We start from the raw sequence: 25303 nt of genomic DNA on the forward strand, positions 1-25303 counted from the left end.
ACACAGGTACATAGATAGAGGAACTGATTTACTCTTTTTTTTCCTTCTTTCTCAAATAAATAAGAAGTTGCAAAAACATTTGTTCTCCAAATTCCACGCACACCTATTAAAAAGAAGAAGAGGAAGAATGAAAAAAGAAGAAAACTAGCAGTATTAGCTCTGCTTTAGTTTCACTTCTTCCTCCTCAATCCTCAGAAAAGAGTCTGTGATCATTGCACCCCACTCATTTAATTTTTTTTAAAGGGAATACAACCTACACTGTACAACTGAGCAATCTGCTCGCTGAACACTGGCTATATAGTCTTTCACGCTCACATTATTCCCACCCAGCTTGCAACATGTACATTTTTAGAATACTTGCATAGACCTATGCAAGTCTGACGATGTTACAGCCATTTATTCTTTCCAACCAACAATTCTAGTATCTAGACATGCCAGTTTGGCAATAGCAGTACTCATTTCCCTCATCAGAAAATCTGAAGGACACAGGCAGGACACAGCCCGTGCAAATCAGAGTGGTAACACAGAATATTTAACACCAAATAGTTAAAAATACAAGCACACTAGTCTGCAACAGCCACTTAATCATATAATCAACACACTTCCTAGAACCAAGTGGATCAAACAGTTCAATTCTGTTCATTAAAAAAAAAAAAAATTAAATATATCTTTTACTACACAAGCCAATCCCAGAAGTAGCACACCTCCATGCTAAACTGATGTACATTAATGCCCTTTGAATATATAATTCTTTCTACATCATCGCTGTGTTTACCTAATGGCATACAAAATAACCAGGATCCAAGATACGTCTTTTTACTACCACAGAACAGTAAATTACAGTTAAAGTTGAGCTGGGTGGCAGCTGAGGATGAACACTTGTGCAGCTGTGGCAATAGGTTAGCTCTCATGTGACTTTTGTAAACAGTGTGTCAACGTTGTAAATCGTTGGTAGATTTTTTGTAACAAAAACATAGTGCTACTTTCGCTGATTAGCTGAGCTCCCCATCTTCGCGTTGTCAACTCAGCTCTTAGATGACAGATTTGGACTTCCACTTTATCAGACTAAGTGATTTAAATTTTGAGACATATTTAACACACAATCTGAGAGCATCACAGCACTCCATCAGGAGATCTAGTGGCAAAAAATTGAGACTGTTTTGCGAATGGCATTTATCACTATGGAGTTATAACTCCAGCTAAAGTTTGCGGGAGTTGCATTAGGCAGCACAAGTATATAAACAGTCACTTTGCACTACTCTGAAATAACATTTTTCCCTACTACTCCGCAGCAGAGGTACCTCTGCTCCTCTTAGCTAAAGACCAGTTCCTATTATGCTACCCAGATGGCGTACTAGCGACTAGCATGGGCTAGTATTTCCGCAGAGGGCTAACACTGGGCTATACTGCCCTTGTTCACATTGCATCATGCTGATCTTTTCCTCCTGCAAAGGGCAAATCTGCACCATGTGAAGTCATCACAGAGGTCGTCCAAATCACACCTCTGGCTAACACAGTCTCCTTCTCCTGACCAGCTAAGTGTTGTATGCAACCATTTTCTTTTGGCAGAGTAGGACCTCTCAGGACCAGTTTGACAGTTCTCTGGTATACAGTGTGTCCAAGCACAGAGGGAGGCCTTGAAATCACAGGGCTCATGCAACCAGATGTGGCCTCAGTGAATGATCAGAGGAACCAAACACTTCCTAAGTGTAACTAATTCTGCAGTAAGACAAGACAGGATTTGGAGTAAAAGTTTTGGATGTATGTTACGTATCACAATGATTTAAGTGCTCAGAAAACTTACTTAACAGGATCTGCCTCTTGACAGTTCCGTTATTTACCTCTTTTCTGTTTTTTTGTTAGATTTGTTGCAGATGAACATAAAGTTTAAGTAACTGTCAACTCACGGAGCTAAACAAAATGTAAGCAGATAAAGTACACAAGGAAAGAATAGCATAGGCTGGATCTTTATTACATTTATCCATCGCCATGTGCATTGGAGAAAGCCTCTGACCAGACAATAATAATTAACGAAGTTGTGAGCAAGAAGGTTTATCTTGTCTAAGGTCAACCAGGAGGTTGTGGAGGATCGTGCAGTCACTATCAGCTTCCTTTCCTCTGTAGGTCAGACCTGTATCATTGGAGGGATATAAACACAGATTTCGATTTTTACTAAGTTCATTTTCTGACTGTATTTACACATAAGAGAGCCACTGAAATATTAAATCTACATTTCAGATGCTTATATTTTCTTCTTGTATAAATTCATGAAGCAAGCCACATGTTAAATGGTGCATTATTTGCATCATTTCCTAACATATAGTAAGCAAAAACATTTTGTAAGTTCTGCTATGAAAAGGAAAGACTCAAAATTTTTGTCCACAGGGGTAACTTAAATACTCTGCCATGATTCATGGCTGGAAAATTGGTACACGCTAAGACAATAAATAAACTGCTGCCCAAATTAAAATACTTCTGAAGACATTAACTGGAAGCTACCTATTTCATTTCCTCCATCAGTTGCTCTTTCTAGGCTGAGAACTTTCTCTGATATACAACACAATGCAATATTTTCACCAGCAAAAGCATACTCTGACTTGTTATTATAATTTAATCCATTATCAACTAGTTACCCAAGAATTACATGCATTTTAGATAAACACATATTGAGCACACACATATCATACTTGCATTAGCACTACTGTCGAGCATGTAAAGACATGATACCTTTTATAAAACAGCCACAGGTTCCAACTCCAGGTAAAGCATTCACGGGTTAAAACTGGAATCAACAGTAATGCAAAATTACTCTTACTCAAATCATCACAGAGATGGATATCAGCTGCAGTGAAAAAGAACAAAAAGCACGAAAACTTTAGAAAAACATGAATTTCAGCTGCATAGGAAATGGAACGGTTTGTGATTGTTAAGTAGTCTACTCTTTTCTCCTGTTATTATTTTTTCTGTCTATTGAAGTTGCTATAATATTTTCAGAAAACTGATCCTGCAACTGTGAGATCTCTGGGAGTTTTGTTACCAAGAGTGGAAACAGCCTTAGCTCCTGCAAAGGTTCCTTATGTTTACAGATTTGTTTGTGACTATTCTGTCAGATTTTGTATTGTCCTCTTCATTAATTGCATGCACTGCACTTCTTTGATTAAAAATATATGCAAGCACAATTATAGGTACAAAGCAGTCAAAATACAAGTAATTTTGTGTGAAATGTGGAATCACTCAGATTAGGTTCGGAATAATCCTTTAAGTAATTTTGGAAGTTTTGGACACTTTCTGGTTATCACCAGGCAGCGTGCAATGAAAGAAAGCTACATCTACTATTTTGAGGACACTTTCAAAGCATTCATCTAATTTTTACAGTGCTATCAATTCTGATTCTTTTCCCCAGCTGCAATCAAATAAGGATTTTAGATTTGGCCTTAACTGAATATACAGCATTTGGATTCTAACTTTAAAGAGATTGAACCATTTTGTTCCAGATACTTCCATTTCATCTATGTGTAAAATCTGTACACCAACTGTCTGTGGACTATGGATATTGCGCACATTTCCCACTTATCTTCGCTGTATGTACTGCCCCATCACATTTCTTTCACCAGAGCAATGCAGCACCACATTCGTGCATTCGGTCCCATGAAGTGTATTCCCTACACCTGCCTTACTATTAAATATGCATAAAACAAACCCTGCGGGACAGGTAGTATACATAAATATAAATAAATAAATAAATACATTTGGGGTGTTTGTTGTAAGAAGAGATGAAAACTTATCGCAGAATAATAAGGGCTAAATTGAATATCAAAAGGTATTATTATTCCAGACATTACTTCAACAGTGTTCTCAAAATAAATACCAAATTAAAAAAAAAAAAATTAAAGGTGTACACTTAATTGCTAGCTACTGCCAAGAACAAGAAAATGATGTTTACTGTATTCTGGTCGGCATTGTATGAATTCTCTGTCAGTTGGAGCTGATGACAAACCTAAATGTTCTTGCTGTTCTAAAAGGGGATACTTTATAAACACGGGTTGTTAAAGTGAGTTAGAACTGCAACTGGAATATACAAACTAAGAGCACATTAGACGAACTGTTACACTGAAGTTACCTTTTATTCACAATACTTATTTTTTATTTTTCCTGTTTATGCAGTATTGGACTAAATTTACAATTTTTTATGGGATCTGTCTGATTAATGATGTTAGAATGTTTGTTCATTCTGTCTCCTCTGTGCCTGCACCACCAATGCCTACTTCTGTGAACGAAGAGCTCATGTTGCATTCATATTTTTGTACCCCGCAAACAAAATGGTGGCGCATGGGCGGAGTTAGAGAGCAGGCATCCATTTGTCATCTTCAAAGAAATTTTAAAGGCAGCCTCTTACATGCCTCAGGAAATTCAAATAAATGCATGGGTCATCTTAGCGATTGCTAATATTATATACTATATAAGCTAATATGAAACCATTTCCAGTTACAAAAAAGTTTCTGTAGATACAGATCATAGAAGGAACCCCTTAAAAGTACCAGAAATTTCTCACAATGATGAATGCGTGTCTTGAGACCTCATTCAGAAACAGCTTTGATAAACAGTTTGATTGAATAATTTGTTCCTCTCCAAGAAGATTTAAAAAGTCAAACACACAAGTCATTATTTATTGCAACGCTAAAGCATTATATTATCCACAGATTTCTTAATAGCAGACCTACTGCAGTCAATCGAGACAACAGACTTAGGAGAGCCCAGGGCCCAATCCATCAAGGTGCCAAACACCTCACGCACCAAAAGCACCTCAGGCTCCAGCTGAAGCCAAAAGAAATGAAAATATCACTCTGCCAAACACCTGAGCAGTTTACAAGGTCTCATATTTAAGCAGGCAGTTCTGTGAGTGTAACACAAAATCAAGCATGTCCAAAGGACCATGCTGAATGATCTCTTAGTTAATGGTTCGTGTGAGTATGTACCATGTAGGTCCAACAGGAAAATACTCACTAAGATCTTAAAGCCAAAAGAATTCCCTGTCAGTTCTGAGAGACAGGGTTTGCAACCACGAGATGTTTAAAGTAAGCTTTAAATTAAAGCCTTTTTAAAATTAAAACAAAATTTCAATAAAAATCATGTAATTACAATCTGCAACTAACATGCAACTTTGATGCGTGACAAAAAGTTCCAAGAAAACATTCAATTAAGAACATATCTTTAAGATTCTCTGCACTCAGCCCCACGTGCCTTCAGAACTTGGATGTCCCAGTTTGGCCATACACTGACTAGGGCATCTGACACTGACATCTGCAAATTAATGTATTGTTTTGCTTACGAGTAATTGGATCCAAATGATTACAGTACTCAGAGTTCTCACACATTGTAGTACCTTTCATTTTAAGACTGTACATTAATGTTGCAGAAAAATGTGAGTAATAAGGTAAAAGTATCACAGAAATGCACAGAAAGAATTAAGCATATTTCAAACGTGTACAGCCATACCCTTACTCATTGCTTACTCCTGAGTCAGTCAGCAATTTTGGAAGCTTTTAAAAATTAGGCACAGTTTTACTTACTGTTATTGTTTATTATGGCTCGATGTGGTGAAAATGACATGTCTGTACAACCATCACCAATGTCTCATTTGCACACCACAGCTGACAGGTCTGGAAGCATATGGTGGGTACACTGCTACAGAACTCCAACTCCATTTCTCTGGAACTGTCATACTAAACAGAAAGATTAAAAAAAAAAAAAAGACATAAAAATAGGTCAGCCTGATCATCTCAGGCACTACAATGGCATTTTCCAGAAACTTTCTGATAGTCAGATTTTTGTTAAAGAGCAGCAACAATGCTCATGGATTTATGTTCCGGCAGCTTCAGACATCCCAAAAACATCAGTAAACTTTTATTTGTAAAATCACAGTTAAAACAACAAGAAGAAGAAATAGCTACAGCCATTCATCAGTTCTAATCAAATTAAGTTTAGAAACACTTAAGATGTATCCCCTCAATCACTTCAAAATAAGGAAGCTTTCTATGGAACTGAGGTGTCATAGAGAAGTCAGCTCACTCTCCTGAATGAGAAGAATATTCTTTGCTAGCTCAAAACAAATAGCCCTCTGTCAATATTTAATGTATGTGTTCGGGATGATTTTTTTATGATTAGTGTGGGATATATAACACATAGACACTATTTCATTCAAAAAGTTGATCAGGATGAGTGGTCTGCTGCCAAAAGCACAGCAAGTGCAGCATCCCTACCATGTTGGCTGCCCTCAGACAGCCCTGTAGTACTTCTCACACAGAATCACAGTATTGCAGGAGTTGGAAAGGACCTCTAGAGATCATTGAGTCCAACCCCCCTGTGAAAGCAGGTTTCCTAGATAGGCATCCAGATGAGTCTTGAACATCTCCACCTTCTCCCCAGTGCACTAACACCCAAGGGCATCTTCATTTCAATATTCCTTTTCTCCTCCTCATTCCTTTTCCCATATTAGGGATGCCGCGGAGGACTGAACCACTGCTGCGCCTTTATTAGACACCACAAGACAGACTCTCAGTTTAGGCTGAAAATATACAGCTTGTTTGGGGCACGGAGAGCAGCAGGATCACTGTGTGGCATACTGTAATTCTTGCCTTGTGGGATCATACCCTGCCAACATCATGGGGACCACTCACTTGGTTAAAGGTAAACGTGTCCCCTGAGCATCTCCTGAGCAGGAGCCGCACAAATGAACAGCACTTTTCAGAACAATCTCTCAATTTCTAAGGGTTTCTCAGCACAGATGAGAGCACTGCTGCAGGTAGACTTGCATGCTTGCTGGTCACAGTTGAACTGATGCTGTAAAACATAAAATCTGAAGTGAATGAGAGGAAGAGCTGTTGTCAGTAGTTTCAAGCCCTTTGGTACAGTCTGCTCTTCTTCCTCCCTAAGTCACAACCCTTACGTATGTCCACGCACAGCTGTGCCAAACAGGCCTGATATTTTTAAGAGGACAGCACTGCCGAGGAAATGCACATTTTGAGCCGTACAAAGAGTTAATCTTCCTCGCCAGAAGCCTTCAGAGGGCAGGAAGCCAGCAGCTAAACACCCCCAGAAACTCCCAGCCTGGAGGATCATGAAGCAGCAACTTCAGGCCACCTTGGTCCAACGTAAGGTGACAGCTCTGACTGAAGTTTGCAGTCTGTCTGGTGATAAGGTGTCAAAATACCTATGTATACGTACATGTACCTATGTGTTTGCACAGAAAAACTCCACACACGTGCGTATCTGTGTATCTACATGCAGGAACTCCACTCTCTTCCTTGCTCCCCAATTCACGAGGCAAGGGCGGACATCTTCGTCACCCCTCTTTGTTCGACAGCGGGCCATGGCAAAGGGACATCTCCCCACCACCCCACCAAAGGACACCCCGGGGAAGCAGGAAGCCCACCTGCTCTCCCTTCACGTTAACACAAACACCACCCCGAGGAGAACAGCCGCGCTCCGGGGCAGGGGCACAGCCCCACACCCCATCCCGCTGAGGTGTTCCCGCCGGCGGGAGGAGCGGCGGCCATTGGCAGCGTTGCAGGGCGCAGCCCGCCTGTGTCAGCACAACTCGCGGGCGGAGGAGAGCGAGGAGAGCGCCGCGCGGGGCCGGCGGGAGGCGGCCGCGGGGACGGAACAGCAAATGCTATTCAGCCCGAGCAGTTTCAAGCCGCCCATGCTGGGGAATTACTGTAGTCTAGCTACGGCTCTGAGCGCTGGCGCTGGCTGTGTGTGCGTGCGCGCGCGCGTGTGGGTCTGTGAGTGTGTGAGTGCGTGTGCGTGTCCGGCTCACACACACGCGTCGGGCGGAACGGAGGTACCGCTCCCCGGGAGGGGGCGGCGGCAGCAGGGGCACCCAACTTTCCACCGGCCGCGCCACAACTCAGCCCCCCGAGGGACTCGGACAGTGTCTAAAAAACGCACGCACACACTCCAGAAAATAAAAATAAAACACACGCACACACAGAAAAAAAAAAAAAAAAGCATATTCTTGGGCAGGCTGACAGCCGGGGTCAAGAAACAGCTGCTGGAGTTAATGTTTCTTCCTCCCACTCCGTCTGATGGCGGTGCCCTGCCAAGACGAAGTGGGAGCCTGAGCGCGTCTCCTGCCCTACGGGGCTCCGGGGCGCCTGCCCGGCACATGCCGCCCGCCCGCGGCCGGGGCACAGGCCGAGCCGGCCCGGGGAGGCGGGAGAGGTCACGGCGAATCGGAAGCGAAACGTGGGCCCCTCAGCGACCGTCCTCCCTCACGGCCTTTTGTGCCCCCGGTCCCGCGGCCAGCAGCTGGGCTCAGGCCTTCCCAGGGAGGTGGGCGAAGTTTGTCAGGGCATGGTGGGCCTGAGCAGCCCCTGAGGCGGGCAGCTGTGCTGGTCCTCAACGGGAGAGCAGCAGTTCGGTGTCAGAAGTGGATGTCTTCGTGCAGGCTCACGTTTGGAATTTAGGAAATGGGCAATATCTGGCAATTCCCACTGGATCAGCTGCTCAGAGCCTTTAGGACACACACTGGGGACGTAAGAGCTCTACGTCTGGCCATCCTTTTGGAGAAGTTGGGCAGTGTCAGGGAACAGCAACATTGCATCACTCTGGTTTGCTCCCTAAGGACTAGGCTACCCACCCACATCTTGTGCCTGCCAGATCCATCCTGCTATCTGCAGAGTTACACCGCAACACTTCATCATGGCATCACCACCCGTTACTGCCAGGTTTTACTGAGTTGTGACACAGCCTCAAAGCAAAGAGGTTGCATTGGCTCTTATGTATCTCTAGAATATTTCCACATTTGCCATTGCCAGAGAGATGCCTTTTCATAAATAAAATAAATACAAGCATGAGTACTATTGACATCCTGCAAACATGGCTTGCTGGAGGCTCATTAGAAGCAGAACTGTCCAGTAAGCCGCAGTGCCTCCTGGCAAGCTGGCCTATTTCATTTCTTCCTTAATTCCCTGTCCAGGATGGTGTACTATTCCAGCCTACTGCTTTATAGTGTTCTGTGAGCTCCGCTCCGGCTGCTGCTTTTCCCAGTCTGGTCCACTTTGCTCTTTCAGCTGTATTCTCCACGCAGTTCCTCACCCAACTGCACTGCTTGCTGCTAATTAATGCCTGATTTTTTGCTATCTAAAAAAGATAACACTTTGATTAGGCACACACACACACACACACACTCATATACCAACATTAACTCTCCTCTTTCTGAAGACGTAAGTGGCATGAAATCCAGATGTTGAAAAATTCCCATTGACTTCAGTGAGATCATGATTTCACATGTGGCACCCAGAGCTATCTATGTGCCTCTAACACTTATCCATCAAATAGTAATTTCCATTTGCCATAATTCAACCTCCTTATTTAATCCTGTAATTCTGATGAAAAACATGTACGTATTTTGTTGTACTAACCATGAGCTTTTGCTGAGCCAAATCTTTGCTGTTGCAACCTATACAAAGCTGCATTACGTCTCCTTCTTCTTTTTTTTCAAGCTTTTCTACAACCTCAGAAGAATTAGTATGCATGGTTTTCCTTTTTTAGAGACTTATTTCAAGCATTCAAGTTGCAGTTCATAAGAATTAGCACTCTGAGTTTTTCAGCCACCTTCTTTTTTCATGCAAGTATTTTCCAAACATTAGCCGCTGTGTGTCCAAATCTTTATGAAGTATAAATAACATGAGGCTAGGGACAGTTTCTGGAGTTCAGTCAAAGAAGAGATTGGTCCTCAAACTCCATTAAGCTCTAAACTATGTTCTCCAAGGATCCAGAAGGTCATGAGAAGAAATATCTCCTTCAAAATGCTTAGTCTCACAATGTGATACTCTGGCATATCAAAAAACTGAAATTGGGAACTTGCTTCTAGGTCAAATGGGAGCTGGAAAGAAAGAGTGGTTTTAGCCACAGGCTGGGGAGAGACAAGCTATGACTTGCAAAGCTTTAATTGTGCATTTGGAGGAGCTGTTCACAGTGGCTTTTTAGTAAGACTGGAAGGAGCCCATTGTCCTACAGAAGCCTGCAGAGCAGTCTATGGCTGCACAGCTCCATTTGCAGTCAGAATAGTATATTTGTGAAGAATTGGTGGATTGCATGTAGGCTGTCTAATGCCTGAAGCCAAATAATTAAGCTTGTTACACCTTTAGGAACTTGCATTGCGTAACTGAAAAGTTACAGGGTAGGGGGAAAGGGCACAGGACTCCTTTCAGATCTTTATTTTTGTGCTTTTCTGCCTTAAAGGTTATTCAAAACTAAAAATCATTTTAAGACAGTGTTTCCAAAAGATATATGATGTTGTTAATGCACAGGCAGGAGCCAATGTTTTGGGCACTTATGTCGGCACAAAGATTGCTCTATCCTTGCTTACTATGCCAATGCTGATTACATGGTTTGTTGCAGAAAAAAAGATTGAGAGCTTCCATTCCCTCGTTTGATACATAAGGATGGTGAAACAGCCGCTGAAAATGAGAGTTTACACACTCACTACCAATGAAGGAAAATGTTTTTTCAAACCAGAGTATTTTAGATGAGAGAACACATTGCCACAACAGAAAACTGAGATCAAGTAGTTCTCAAGTTACATAGAAAAAATAGTGTTTTTCATGAGTAGCAAGAATATTCAAAACAAAAATAGTCAAACAAACAAGTACAGAAGGAGATGGAAAACCTCATCTCCAGATCACTCAAGTGAGATAAAGACAGATACCAGGCTGATTACTGTGGATCTTTTCTGAGAATTCCTTGAACTTGTATTGGAAACATCTGATTCTAGAAGCTACTGATACAGATTAAAGACCCGAAGAGAGGAGGAGACCTAATCCTTAAACAATACAACTAAGTTTGTTTTGAGCTAAGAAGAAATTGCAAATTTACAAGTTGTTTAAACTGTGTGGTCACTTTCATCTGCTGGAAGATACCTACCAAGGAGACAAACTCTTGCAATTGCATTTGTTGGTACTCATGACTTGTGTTTCTCAAACCGAGGGACTGGAATTTACCCACTTTACATCCACAAAACATTTATTTTCACAGCAGGTTCTTGTTTTACAAAGCCTATATTTTTGTGTCTAAGTCATTCATCTCTGTTTTGGGACAGTGATGTTCTCAATTCCACTGTGACACTGTTCTGCCTGATTCCCCTAGGACTCAACACATGGTCAAGTCACTGGATGGTAAGCTGGCATGTGAATATACAAGACTGTGCATGCATACGAGGAGGTCTGGGCTGCCTTGAGTTACCTTGCTTTATCCTCACGTGCACACAAGCAGTTACCATGGAGGAGGCAGCACATTTTAAATCCACCTCTCACCACTAAACTGGTGCTGCATGCTCAGTGCTCCCATATCATTCCACCAACACCAGCTTGCTCTCATGTCTTTAGGGGATTTGTCTCCTGCTGGCTTTGGTTCTGCAGCTGGATCCAGAGGTTGAAATTTTGTCTGTGCCTTTGGGCTGAAATCAGTCCCCAGGATCGACTGGTACAGCAAAGAAGGCATAGCTGGCTAAATGTAGTGTTGTTCTTCCATTCTCCTGAGGCTGTCCCCTCAAGAGAAGATGGCAAAATGGATGTTCAGATGCAACAGAGTAATTGTGCTGTTGGACTGCACGGAGATAGCACCTCAAGGAACTTGAGTGCTTTGTACTGCCACCACATGTATTTCCCTCGTGGTTTAAGCATCCCTCCTCGTCCCCATCCCTCATTCTGCACCGCCCGCTGCATTGTGCTGGCACAGCTGTTTGCCTGGCTGTGGGCGGAATAGGGGTGGGATGAAGCAGCTGGAGGGGTGCGATGGCTGCTTCTGCAGCTCTGCCACTGGATGTGCAGACCTGGCCCAGGATCCCTGCAAGGTGCTTGAGGGGCAAGACATCCCATGTTCAGGCCCTGTCCAAGCCACCCCTCTATTGTTTTGAATGTCGAGCAGGTGATAGCTGCAGTATTTCAGATGGCATTGCATGGTAATTGATTGTAAATGTTGGCTTACTCCTGGTGACTGCAATGTATCAGTTTTCATTAGAAATGTAACATAAACTGGAAGTACTGAAAAACAGCAACAGAAGCAATTATGCATGTGATCATCGCAGAGAGTTTGAAAATCATGCTTCATAAAGCCTGAGTAGAGAGAAAGCAAATTCTTCCACATAAATATGATTTGCTTTTGCTAAGTGATGGCAATTATCAGTGGCATTAAAATATATTATTTTGATATTTTTCACATAATTTTGTGACAGTGAGATTTCTGCATTATAAACAGCATCTTCTGCTAATCTTAAAAACACCACCATCCTCTAGCTAGTAGCATTCTGCATAAATCTCAGAAAATAGGAGCCTTTCTCCCAGATTTTTAGAAAATTTCCTGCAAAAGCTTCCACATCAAGTCCCTATCATCTAAAGAAAAAAAAAATTAATAAAAGTTCCTCTTAATATTTTATCCAGAGAAAGCACTTAAAGGGCTTTCAGAAGACAAAGATTTTCATGCAGCTGATGATTCAATGGAATCAAAATATGCTTTTTTTTCTGTCTTTCTTTACAAACATCTGGTAGAAAATGTGCTTTCACAAGATGCTGAAAGGCTCTCCTAAATCCCACCAACTTTTTCATAGTAGCTTCTCTAAGGATCAGTGGAGCTTCAGTAACCCAGGGAATTTTAATACTATTAAATAGCAGAAATGTTCACATTTAAAATTATTTACTCAAAAATGGGCCTTATTTTAACGAACATTCCAAAAAGCACCCAGAGGTTGCCCAACTATTTTATATTTCTTTCAATAAAGTTCTTGATGACATTTGGTAAAATTGCATTATTTTAATGACATATCTGTGACCTCAGCCAAATGGGTGCTTCAGATTTCCCCTTTGCCATAGCAATATGCAGCAGTTGAGCAAAAGGTACTTACTTAGCAGTGGGTAAGAAAGGCCTCCAAAAAGCAATCTACGTGCCTATTTATCTTATCTAGGCCTCTGTCCTTCCTGATTGTGATCCAGACATTCCTCTGTATCTCAGTCTGGTCCCCTTCAACAAGTTCCTCCACACAAAGGCTCCTTTTCAAGATACTTACCAAGTTTGCTTGATTTGCATTTGTCAGTCCTTTCCTTTCCTGCTTTAAACCACCTGCAGGTTAGCAGGAGAGGAGGAACATTCTTAAAAATTGTTAGGATTTGTCTTTGTTAATTGTGATAGCATAGGCTTGCAGCCTTAGTTATGTGAACATTACGTCAGAAATCATGAGAATTAGTAACAAGAGTCCATGTTTTTGTTAGAAAAAAAGTTCAGCTAAAAGGTGTGGAAGTAGAATAGGTATGGATATTCCTGATAGATTTATAGGAGACTCAAGAAGGAGAATGCAGCCCTCTACTCAATATCTTAGAATTCGGTACTGCAAAAAGTGTGGGGATTAACAGGAAGCTCTGAAAGTCTCAGTGCATGCTCAAAACTGCAAGCTAATTGGCATAGCAGGCACTTGTTCAAGTAATTTACATGACTAGAATATTAATATGTAAGGGTATAACTTGCTCTGAAAGAGTAGGGAGGGCAAAAGAGAGGTAGTGTTTTATTGCACTTCTGGATCATGAAACTCTTGCTCTAAGGCCCAGGGTGAGAAAGAAGAGAGGTGGGTTATAAGTCTGTGGGTAGATGTAGCAAGAAAAAAATGAGGGCATTGTCACAGTGCAGGCCTTTGTATGCCACTGAACCATGAAGATTAAGTGAGTGAAGTTTTTGAAAGCTGATGAAATTCTTTGAAAGCACCGGGCTTGGTGAAATGCAGAAATTTAACTCCTCTGAACGTGTGGTTGGAAACCAGAAAAATAGGAGACAAGTAAATTCTAGAAAAGTAATGTATTGGAAATAATGTTATACAACTTGTGGGAAAGAAAAAAAAAAGGAAGAAGCAGTTAAGCAGCTGTGGATTTTTTTCAAGCCAACCAGCTTGAAAACGTGAGGTTGAGAACGTGAAGGTATGAAGCATGTTGGGTGAGACTGGCCATTAAATGGACTCCAGCCAGGAAAGAAAAACAAAACCAACAGATTTAAGAATGAATTATTTAATGAATTCGTGGAATTGGAAAGACTTTATAAGAAATAAGTCTGAGATATCCAATAGATCTGTCAGTTCATTTTGAAAAATATGCTAAAGGCAGAACCATAGACTCTTCCAATGTTGAAGTATACTGAGAAACAAATGTAGCTGAATCATGACTTCACAGAATCATAAAATCATTTGAGTTGGAAGGGACCACTAAAGGTCATTTAATCCAACTCCCCCACAATGAACAGGAACATCTACAGGTATATATATACGTATATATATATAAAAATATAAAGACGTGGAAGTGAATTAAAAGGACCAAAACAAACAAACAAACAAAAGGCAGCTAATGAGGAACACAAAGATTAGCAGGAATGTATTCTAAAGGTATTGTAGTGGGAAGGAAGAAAATCAAGGAGAAAATTAGTCTGCTTATTGAAAGAGAGAATAAGATACTGATACTAAAAAAGGCCAAAGGTTTTTTTTTATTTCCATCTGAAAGACAACAACAAAGCCCATGATTAAGCAACACAAGTAATTAACATCAAATATAGAGGTAAGAATTGAGACTACAGTTGGCAGAGGAGAAAATCATGGATACCTGAACACCATGAGATGCTTCCGAATGGTCTGCATCTCATGCAATTCAGGCTAAGCATTACATGGAGATCAAGCCATGGTAAGCAGCAACACTATTGCTAGTTACTCCTGAGAGCCCGTGATGGATGGCCGAGGTTCTGGACCACTGATAAAGGGCAAACCGGTGAGTGAGGCAAAACTCCCCAAAGTTCAGCCATCATAACTTCAGTCTTGGAGCAATTCTTTCAAGTACTCATGGGGTTATAAAAGATAACAAAGAGATAAGTAGCAAACATGAATTTGTCAAGAACAAATCATGTCAAACCGATCTAATTTTCTTCCATGACAGAGTAATGGGCATCGAGAGTAGGAAGAAGCAGTAGATATCGTAACATCTTCCGTGAGGTTTTGTCACTGTGTCATATAATTCCCATATGTAAACATGGCTACATGAAACTGCTGTTATGTGGTAAACTGCTTACAGAAAATGTGTTTTGAGAGCATGGGTATCACAGGTTCTTTATCAAGTCAGTGATACCAATCGTATGGGGTTTCACAAGGGTCTTTTCTGGTCTAATGCTATGTAACAGCTTCAGTGATTACTTAGATGCCAGAACAGAAAATGTTTTTGAATCTGAAGAGAACAGCAAGTGTAGGGCAGCTGCAGTCATGTTCAAGGACAAGGCTATAATACAAAATTTTGTTGAAAAATTAGAAAAAAATCTGAAAAACAAGGATAACTGCAAAATTTCACTTACAAGCAGTAACACAGTTACACAGAGTAAGGACAGATGTTGTACTGCAGGAATAAATAAAGATGTTGTAAAACAAAGCTTAAGGAGGCTCAAAATCCTCAGACTGATACAGAAAGAGGCAGGCATTGTTAATGGATGTGTATCTGGGAGAGTATTCTGCCAGATGTGCGGAGTACCCCTTTTGCTTTATCCAGTTGTCCACTACTTGATAACTATGTAGACCAAATAAAGAGAGGAGCAGTGAGAATGAGGTCTAGGAAGTATCACTTCTGAGGGAGGGGAAGAGGAAATGGGGTCATGTACTCTACAGAGAAGTAGGTAGAGAGAAATACAGTTGGAGACTTCAAATGCCTCAAAAGTAGCTGTTCAAGAATGGTCATCCATTCCTTTCCATGTTTGTCAGTAGATTAAACTGCAGTTGGGGAGGTATAGATTAGGTATTAAGAAAATATTTCTAGCAGTAAGGCCAGAGGAACACTGGGAGAGGTAGCCTAGGATCACATCTTCACCACTGGACTTACCTAGGATGAAACTGGACAGACCAGAAATATAAGATGCTCTGTCTGGAACCAAATCTTCACCAAGGCACTGCTTTGAAGGAAGATAGTCCATGTATTTCGAATGACTTGTGGGACTGAACTACTTTAAAGTACTGTGGGAGAGATGAGGCTAGGCAGGACAATTTGTCTTCAGCTGCCTGTTTTTTGTTTTGTTTTTCTCTGGTTATTTTCCTTAGGGTTAAACTAATATAATCATAAAATGTTAGAGTAACCAGAGCAACATACAGGAGCTACTGCAAAGTGTTTCCAAATCTGTTACAGCCCAGTGAGTGATGCAAGTTAAAATTTAAGAAGTTATATGTTCATTTTTCCCCATACTGATTCTAAGGTTTTAATAAATTTACCTGAGCAAATGCAGCGGTTTTATTTAATCTGGTTATATTAGTCTCATATGAGTGCTGCAGATCTCTACAGCTCCTTCTCATTGACTGTGGTATATGTATTAATGAATAAAAAATTGATGAGCTTTAGGCCTTCTTCCTTGCTTCCTTTCCCCTCTCCCATCAGTGACTCAAGCAATGAGCTAATAGAAACATTACTGAGAAACAGAAACCTTCAAGTAAGTAATTGCCAGTCTGCTGCAGAGGGTAGAAACATACGGACAGGCTGGAGAGTAGTATGAGGCACTGGGAAAAATACCCAGATGCAGGAATTCATTGAAGGACAAAAGCATGTTTGCTGTTACAAAATTAAATTTTTAATTTTCAGTATTTGTGACACTTTACTGAAGTTCAGTGAGAGTCACTATTAAAATGTATTTTGTCTCTGGTGTCCACAAACAAATTATAGGCATAGAGCCATAAGCCACAAATATTTAGTCTGCCGCCTTTCTTGAATCAGGTAGTGGCTAAAGTTTGTAATCCTGCAAGATTTGCCTCTGAGGAGGGAAACGGATGTGGGAGCTGGCAACTCCAGCATAATCCCATTTATTTACCAAGCGTGTACACAAGACGAATGGAAAAAAAGATTGTTTCTTGACTTTTCCCGTGCACTGCTCTGCAAGTATCCCTGGCACCGTGCCTCAGGGTCCTTCCTTGGGCTTAGCTTCCCTACTTCTTTACCCATTGCATTCGTAGACATAAAAGCAAAACCAAGAGATTTCTAATTCAATGAATACCCAACCTCCATAGCCTCCTTTACTTTAAGCGTATAGACTTCCATTGGCAATGCAGTGCAGCCTTACTGTGGACCTGTGCTATTCACAGTGGCCTCTGCTGCGTGGATTACCAGGTTGTGCAATGGACTTTAGCAGCTTCTTTACATTTACCCTTCAAGGAAGATGCCTCTCCAACTGACCACTATGCTATGCTTAAAAGAACCAATAATATCAAGTGTTGCCCATATTTGGGTGCGTCTCAAAACTGTTCGCAATAATTATAAAAAGTGTTGGGAGTTCTGCGGGTTCAGGCAAATATACCTGCACTGTTCACCTTGGGCCCGATCCAAAGCTCGCTGAAGTTGGTGGAAGTATCTCTGGTGATGTCAGTGGGCTTTGGATCGGGACCAAGGCTTCTCCAGCCTTTACTCAGATCTTACTCTGGCAATTCTCCCATTGAAGTCAATGAGATTATTCGCTGGGATAATAGAGCTCACTGTCAGGAAGATTTTAATGATATTCAACCTACATTTTCCATGTCTTCATATCACCCCATTACTCCTAGTTATATCTCATTATCTTCTTTTTTTTCTCAGAGACCCAGCCCTAACCTTCTTAGTCAAGCAAAACTCACACTGACTTCGATTAAGGAAGCAGGAGCTCACTGTGATCTTTGCTGTTTGGAGGCCTCTGTAATGCCCCCCATTATGTCATCATATAGGCAATCCATGCATGGTATTTTTGCTTGTAAAGACTGCAGCACTGAGCCTATGTCAGTACTGAAGAGCAGAGAAAAATGAAAAGATTTGTCAGTATAATTTCAAGACATACAGTAATATGAATTTTTAAATAACATTTGATCTTATAAAAATATTTTATCATCTATCAGGCGTACATCCTCACAGCTATATAAAAATTTGTATTAAAATTATTGTAAGTAATTTCTTTGATGAAGAACTCAACATCTGTGATTTAGAATAGCTTTATAATTTTCTGTGCTCAAGACGGATAACATGATACTTCTTTCTCAATAATCATTTATTATGTATAATTTGAGCTTTTTGGATGATTGGACTGCACCGTGTCCTAAATAACGAGAAGTTAAATACTTCTTATGTATATTAAAAATGGTTATTTTCTATATAATTTTCTCTGAATTTGTATTAAGAGACTGCATTTTGTTTAGAGTTAAGACATCATATAACTCCAATGGTCTTCATGCAAACAATTTTTATCACACTTATTCTGCTAGCTTAAAAAGTAAAGCTCAGGGAATTGGTCTCTGATGCTCCAGAGAAAAGTGTAGAGTCCTTTCCCCCCTATCCAGTCACTAATTAAAAGCATGCCATGATGGGACACTCCCAAGGCTAGCTGATTAGTGTGGTACTTAGGGCTAAAGGGCTAAAACCTGGGTGCATCAGCACAGAGCAGCGCCAAGCCCCAGATCTCACTGGTTGTTGCACCATTGCCAGTTTATAAAGTGTTTGGAACAAGAGCCCTCTTTTTGTCGGCTTTCATACAGAAATGGGCATTCTGTGAGAGGGATTTTATGGTTATACAGTCACGTTAACGGTAACACTGATAATAAATAAAATTAGGAATACTAATGAAAAGAAAGAATGCATGCGCATTGTACAGTACATCACAAATATGTTCCCAACCCTGCTACAGTGTGCTTCCTTACTCTGTTCTGGAGAAGCAGAATGAATTCATCTGGCATAGATATGTGGGACACCCTTGTGAAGATGTGATTTTGCCAGTTAGAGCTTTAACTATTTCCAAGTAGCTCTGGCAAATAACTTTTCTCTACATGCTAGATTTTGCAGGTTTTCTATCACATACTTGTAGTTAATCATTGTAGATTTATGTGTATATTTCTTTTGCTATTAGTTATATTCATTTTGCAGCAAATGTCCAGAGTTTACATTTATCAAGATGAAAAGTGTAAAACTATTGCAAGCTCTGTGTCCATCACTACTGTCCCTATTTGGCCTGCCCACTCTGCTGTTATGCGGATGTACAGTAAATGGAGGTTCAGCTCTCAGGTCACCATTCAGACCTATTTCTTTAGCATGATAAAAGAAAACATTCCATTGCTTTTGCAGTTATGCGTTTCTCCAGGAATGTTCTGTTCAAACTGAGTATATTCAGGAGGCATTTACTCATCAACTGAAGAATTTCGCTTCTTTATTCCAGCCCATCTCTCCTTTTCAGATATGAGGTAGCACAGAAAACTAAGAGGTAAAATAGTGCTAAGGAATGGCTTGAAGAGTGATGTATCTTGATTCTCTGTTTCAGTTCAAATCGGTTTGCTCTTGAAATGCATCTACTAATTATCCTAAGTTACCATTCTTTTGTTTGTGTCCTGAAGCATGCAGACTGGACCCCTTTTGGACTAAGCTAACCCAGGTTGGATATTAGGAAAATTTTCTTCTCAGAAACTAAGCAGTCAGACATTGGAGCAGGCTCTGCTGAGAGGTGTTGGAGTAACTGTCCCTGGAGGTGTTCAAGAAGAAGGTAGATGTGGCACTGAGGGACATGGTCTAGTGGGCACAGTGGGTATGGTTTGACAGTTGGACTAGGTGATCTTAGAGGACTTTTACAACCTTAGTGATTTTATGGTTTTGTGAAAAGACATAAACTAGGAGCCCACCCAACTTGTTTCAATAGACCAGTAAGCTTGTGGGGTCAGACTTGAGTTAGTCTTGAGTGAAATCCCCCCAAAACATCATGTGGACATTGGATCATCAGCAACAAGACAAACACAGTTGCTCAGTGTATCCTTCCTTGCTGCGCACTTTTGCAGATGTACGCTTGGCTGCCTTTTCAAAGAGACAAGTCTTGTAGTGTTCCTTCTACCACGTTTCTCCCACCCAGTTTCCTGGTATTTAACCTGGTCCTTCCCACATGGTACAACTCTTTCAGTAATGTGCATTAGGGAGAAAGTTAAAAGATGAGGAGAAATGCTTGTCCTGAAAGTCCAAGCACGATCTTAGGTTGTATGTACAACTGCCTGGCAAGGGAACAGGGATGAAGCTCACCTCTGCAGCCAGGGTATCCTCTATGAGAAGGGCAGCTTCATGTTGTTCAGAAACATCAGCTTTGATTAGATTAGCATTTATTTATAACAAGTGAAATTTGTCACTTTAATCTATAGTTTGTGTATCTGGTTTTGTTTTTGTGGGTTTTTTGTTTGTTTGTTTTGTAGCTACACTCTTCTGCGTCTTATATTAAAAAATGTCCAGTTAAATTCAGACATGTTTGAAAAGCGTCTGATTTTGTAATCAGCATGATGTGAGTACTATTTTTATCTGATATCGTATGGGTTTTACACAAAGATGGATGTTGGACTGTCAACATCTCTCATTTCCATTAACCTTCTTTCCCTCATTAATAACTGACCCAGAGCAATAAGAGCCACCCATGAATTTAAGCAAATAAAACAGTCCCCTTTTCTAGGCCCAGCACTTTTTTCTGCATTGAGCCTTCACAGAGGAAGCAGCAACATGTCTGCTGGAAAATACAACTCCACAGACAGCAGCTTTTTACTGCATTTCCTCGCTTTCAGCCACTGTCACCCTAATACAATAACCTAATCCGTGAATAGTAAAATCCCTGCTAATATCCTGATCCTGAAAAATTAGCAGAAATATATGTATAAATACAATGATAATAGAACACAGATGATAAGCATGTATATTTAGCATAACAGATCCCAATATCATTATCTCTTATATATTCTTCCCAATTCAGACCAGTTTTGTAAATCTCAACTGTGCGGTTTATCTTATTAAACAGAAAAGCTATGGCAAAAACAATGCACAAAAATGTTTGTAATGTAATATGAGAATGGTGTTTGGGATCTTAATACGCTGTAATTGACCACACAGAATTTTTCAGTGAAAAGATAATATGGCATTAGAATTGTGCAGTACTTAAATAATATAATTTTGATAATGACAGTAAAATACAATCTCAGTAATGCAAGTGAATCATAAACTTGAACAATATTTCTCATTCAAATGAAGTATGTAATATGTCTGAATGCTGTAACTATTGTACATTTTAAAAAGAACTATCTCATGAACTGTTATTAAATATTATTATATTTCAAATATACAGCAAAAACTGGTGAATTTACTGTACAAACAGAAAAAAACAAATTACATTTATTTGGGAAATAATGAATCCTATGGGAGCAAGTCAAACTTTTTTCTCTAGACAGTTTTATTGTAGACTTTTTGAAGAGCTGAACTTTGGGAACTCTTCACTCATATTTAGCTGAAAACTGAAACTGTGATAGGTTTTGACCTTCTGAAGATAAACAATAATTCCCGTGGATACTCATGGTTCCCATTTCTTATTGCACCGTACCATGATTCTGAGGCAAAGGGAGCTAACCTGTTGGGGACCTGATCAGAGAGAATTTTTTCTCTCACTGAAAGCCATTCTTTATTTGTGGCATTCACCCTATGGCTTTTTCACAGCTGCTTGTGCAAGAAGTAGCATTGCACCAACAGAAAGGTACCACAAAGGGCACATGGACTGGTTGGAATGAAACAGGCAACCCACATCCCTTCTGCAGGCAAGTTCTGTGAGTTTTTTAATTTTTAACATTCCTGCCTTTTCTTTTCTCAGGGCTCCTTCCTGCCCCTTGCATAGGAGAGCTGCGTGAGCAGAGCAGGTTCTGCCATCTGGGCATGCAATGTGTACCTTGATGCTTGCAGCTCACTGTGCTAGCACATGGAGACTTTGCACCCACTGCAGGGATCATTGTGTAAACCCAGGTATGGGGTAGGTAGAACACTGCTTGCCTTGTGCCCCAGTGTCCGCATTGGTTCCCTACATGGTCATCCAGTTGGAAGCAATTCCATCTCCTTTGTCTATGGCTGCAGCTGCCAGATAGCACATTGAACACTCTCTTACATTTTATCAAACATGTGTTTGAAGTTCCTTTTTATACATGGGTTGCTCCAAAAGTAATGCCTCCTGTTTATTCCCATGGAAACTATAACGGATACAAAGAGCACAATAACACCATATCACAGAGCAAATTTTCAGCTGTTTGAAAAACACTGTTTTTCAACATAGTCACCACCATTAGCTGTACTTTTTCACCAGCAGTGAACAAGAGCCCACATGCTGTGCTTGTAACAGTCTGACCCAGTGGAGGTGACCCACTACCACTGTCGCCACTTAAATACACCAGCCACCACCTGACTGTGCTCACATCCTCTGGCTGGTCTCCTTAAACATTCAGCAAGCATCAATGAATGTCAATAGCTTCTATTTTTTTCCTCATGGAGAAATTCAGTGACACACCTTTACTTCAACAGCACTTCCAGGTCAGACACCATTTTGTCAGACTGCCCCTCTGCTGCCATCTGTCACACTGCAACAAAATGTAATGGGATATTGGTGGGAAGGTTCACCCTCTACTGCCATCCCGCCAACATCCACCTCTGATGTTGTAGGTCAACATCATAAAATGGGAGGTATTACTTTTGGAGCAACCCATATAATATCAGATAAAAATAGTATTCACATCATATTCTCTTATGTATATAATGTTCCCTTATGCTGCTACATTTCATTTGCAAAGATAGGGTTTATATACTGTAAATTTTACTTCTTAACCAAAAATACATTATCCTGGAAGCAAATTGAGAGAAGTGTTCTCAGTGTGCCTGTAATTTCTTTGCAATTGTGTGAGGTGTGAAATTCACTTGACTGTTCTTAGTGAAGGATCTGAAGGGTGGGAGATAAAAAAATTGTTTTACTCCTGCCAAGCAAGCACGGAGAAGTATAGATTATGTATGTCGTTTCTGGAAAGAAGATGGAGGAGCTGTGCTTCCAAAAGACATCCTCAGGCTCAAAGAAAAATGAAAGGACCTAGGACAAATATATATATATATATATTTTTTTTTCCTCATCATACAAATCATAGTAAAGAGAGAGAGATTAAAGATTCTTTACACTATAAGATAAGTTAAATGGTTGAATAAGCTAAAGTAAAGTTTTAAGCAGTAAAAATATGGAGAATGCACCTGATACAAACTTCTTGTAACAAAGGATATCTATAACTCATGATAGAAATGAGAAACAACACTTTTTTGGGGTGGATAAAATGTCTTTTTGATTTTTTTAAGCAGATGTAACACGATTTTTCCTCCTTATTTCAAAATGGTGATCCACGCATAAAAGCGGACATTAAATTTAATGATATGAAATTTAATCTTAAATTAAATAGGGGACTTGCAAATAAATACCTGAGTGGGTGAAGGTGATTTGGTATTTTGCCTTCTCAGTCATTACCTTAGCATGGCACTAGGAGGCAGTCTGCTATTAGAGGTGTCATCCCTCAGACATCAAAGTCCTTGAATATTGAGGTCTTTCAGCACCGAATGACATTGCCCATGAGAAGCTTTAGTAATTTCTTTCGTGTCAAATTCTATTCTGCATCATTACCGTCTCCTTAGTGTCATCCATATGTTTTAGAAAATTGTACGTTGGTCATTTAGAACAGCTTGCCATTACTCTGACCACATATTTGGCCAATCGTGACGTCTGCCAGTGTACCAAACATACAAACGTGGTTAAATGGAGGAGTACTTCGACTGTAGGTCTTGGCAGGGCTACGATAGCCAAATTGTCAGTGTTAATATGATGTATGCGTTCCCAGATATTTCCAGATCAGCTGAGATAACCTTAACAGGGAAACTTCATGGACCTCTGTAGTGTGCATCTCCAGTGTAGAAAGCATCTAAAATTGGGTTAGTGATGAAAATGAATAGTATGGACTCAGGTAGCAGTCAGACAGCTAGGGAGATCTCTTATGGCAGCGAACATAGAGAAAAATTCAAATGACAGTAAAAATTACATGGACATTCTCAAACGGAACATCAAAAAACAATTTTAAATTTCTTTTTGCCTTAGTTTGCATCCTTTTTGCTTTCTTACTTTTTCTGGGAATGCATTGATTAATTCAATTGATAATTCTGCCTGCAGATGTTACTATAACATAAAATTCACAGGAAAACCAATGAGAAAGTTAATACCTCTGTTTTCACAACATGGTCCAAAGTAATCTATAATACATCTAAGGCTGTGACCATACTGAACAATGAGGTTGAATGAATACACCGTAGCTTTAAAATCTGTTCTCTGAACTACAATTGCAGGTATTCTTTCAAAAGGGCAGCGTAACTGCGTGTCCTGCAAGCCTGCATCAACCTGTGTGCAGGGAGCAACCGAGGTTCCGTGGGCAAGAGTCACATCATCTCTTCCTACCTGCTGAGTGCTTGACTTTGCCACCCCAATAATTTCATTTTTATAAAAGCTCTTCTGTTGTTCTTCAGAAGCAAATGTACATTTATATGTTTTGTAATTCTGTAAATAATGAATTTAGATGATTTAGAAAGATTTGATGCCTATCACAGCAAGGCTCCGAGTTAGAGCTGGAAACACGCTTTTAAAAATGTTTTCCCCGAGTGTTTACCAAGACAGAAAGCTGAATTTGGTTTGGCTCTGTTCATGCTCCTTTTGTTTACTTTTTGTGAATATTTTAACTAATAGGTTTGCTGTTGGAATTGTTTGTAGAAACAGCACATTTTAAGCAAATATTTCAAAAATGTCATGGAAAATATAATTTAGACCCTGAAAAGGAAATGTTTTCACTAGGAATCTAATTATAAGATTTACTGTAATGTATGCTTTTTTTGTGCAATCATCAAATTAGAAAATATGTCTATGCATACATAGTTTTACACTTACTAACTGTGACCTGCTGGGTTAAATAGCAACAACAGAAAGGGCATTGAAGATCACCCGTGTGAAGCTCAGGAATTCTAGGTACTAAGTAATTTCAACAATATAATTTAAATCCCTTGACATTTTCATTCCGTTAGATACTGCCCTTTGCATAAGCCAATCTTAAAAGTCTGTGTTTCAGTGTTAGGATGTGGTGTGATTTTGTTAGATGGATCAAAGCATGCAAGAAAAGAGATACTGCTGTTTAAAAAAAATAATAATAATAGGGAGAATCTTGAACCGTGGTTACAATGTTTGTAACAAAGAAAAAAAACCTAATAATTTCAATTTTTAAGTCTGTTTATGCACAATTCTTTGTCTGTAAATTCTCTTGTGGGTTTCAAATCTTACAAAGAATTTTGTCTTGCTTTTTAAAACCTCTCCCTTCACCTTTTAGAAAAGAAAGAATAATTGTGTCTGTATGTCTCTCTAATATAAACGTAATTAACATCAGTGGCATATGGAATTA

General features: G+C 40.1%; 1 long non-coding RNA gene across 1 annotated transcript; it reads right to left on the minus strand.

The window, feature by feature from the left end:
• On the minus strand, positions 718-12134 carry LOC110390352. The gene is made up of 5 exons (XR_002433714.1): positions 7433-12134; positions 6678-6840; positions 5571-5723; positions 2728-2842; positions 718-2131 (listed from the first exon to the last, which is right to left on the minus strand). It is a non-coding gene; the product is annotated as an uncharacterized LOC110390352 (long non-coding RNA).

This window comes from Numida meleagris, chromosome Z (genome assembly GCF_002078875.1).
Source record: "Numida meleagris isolate 19003 breed g44 Domestic line chromosome Z, NumMel1.0, whole genome shotgun sequence".
Classification (NCBI taxonomy): Eukaryota; Metazoa; Chordata; class Aves; order Galliformes; family Numididae; genus Numida; species Numida meleagris.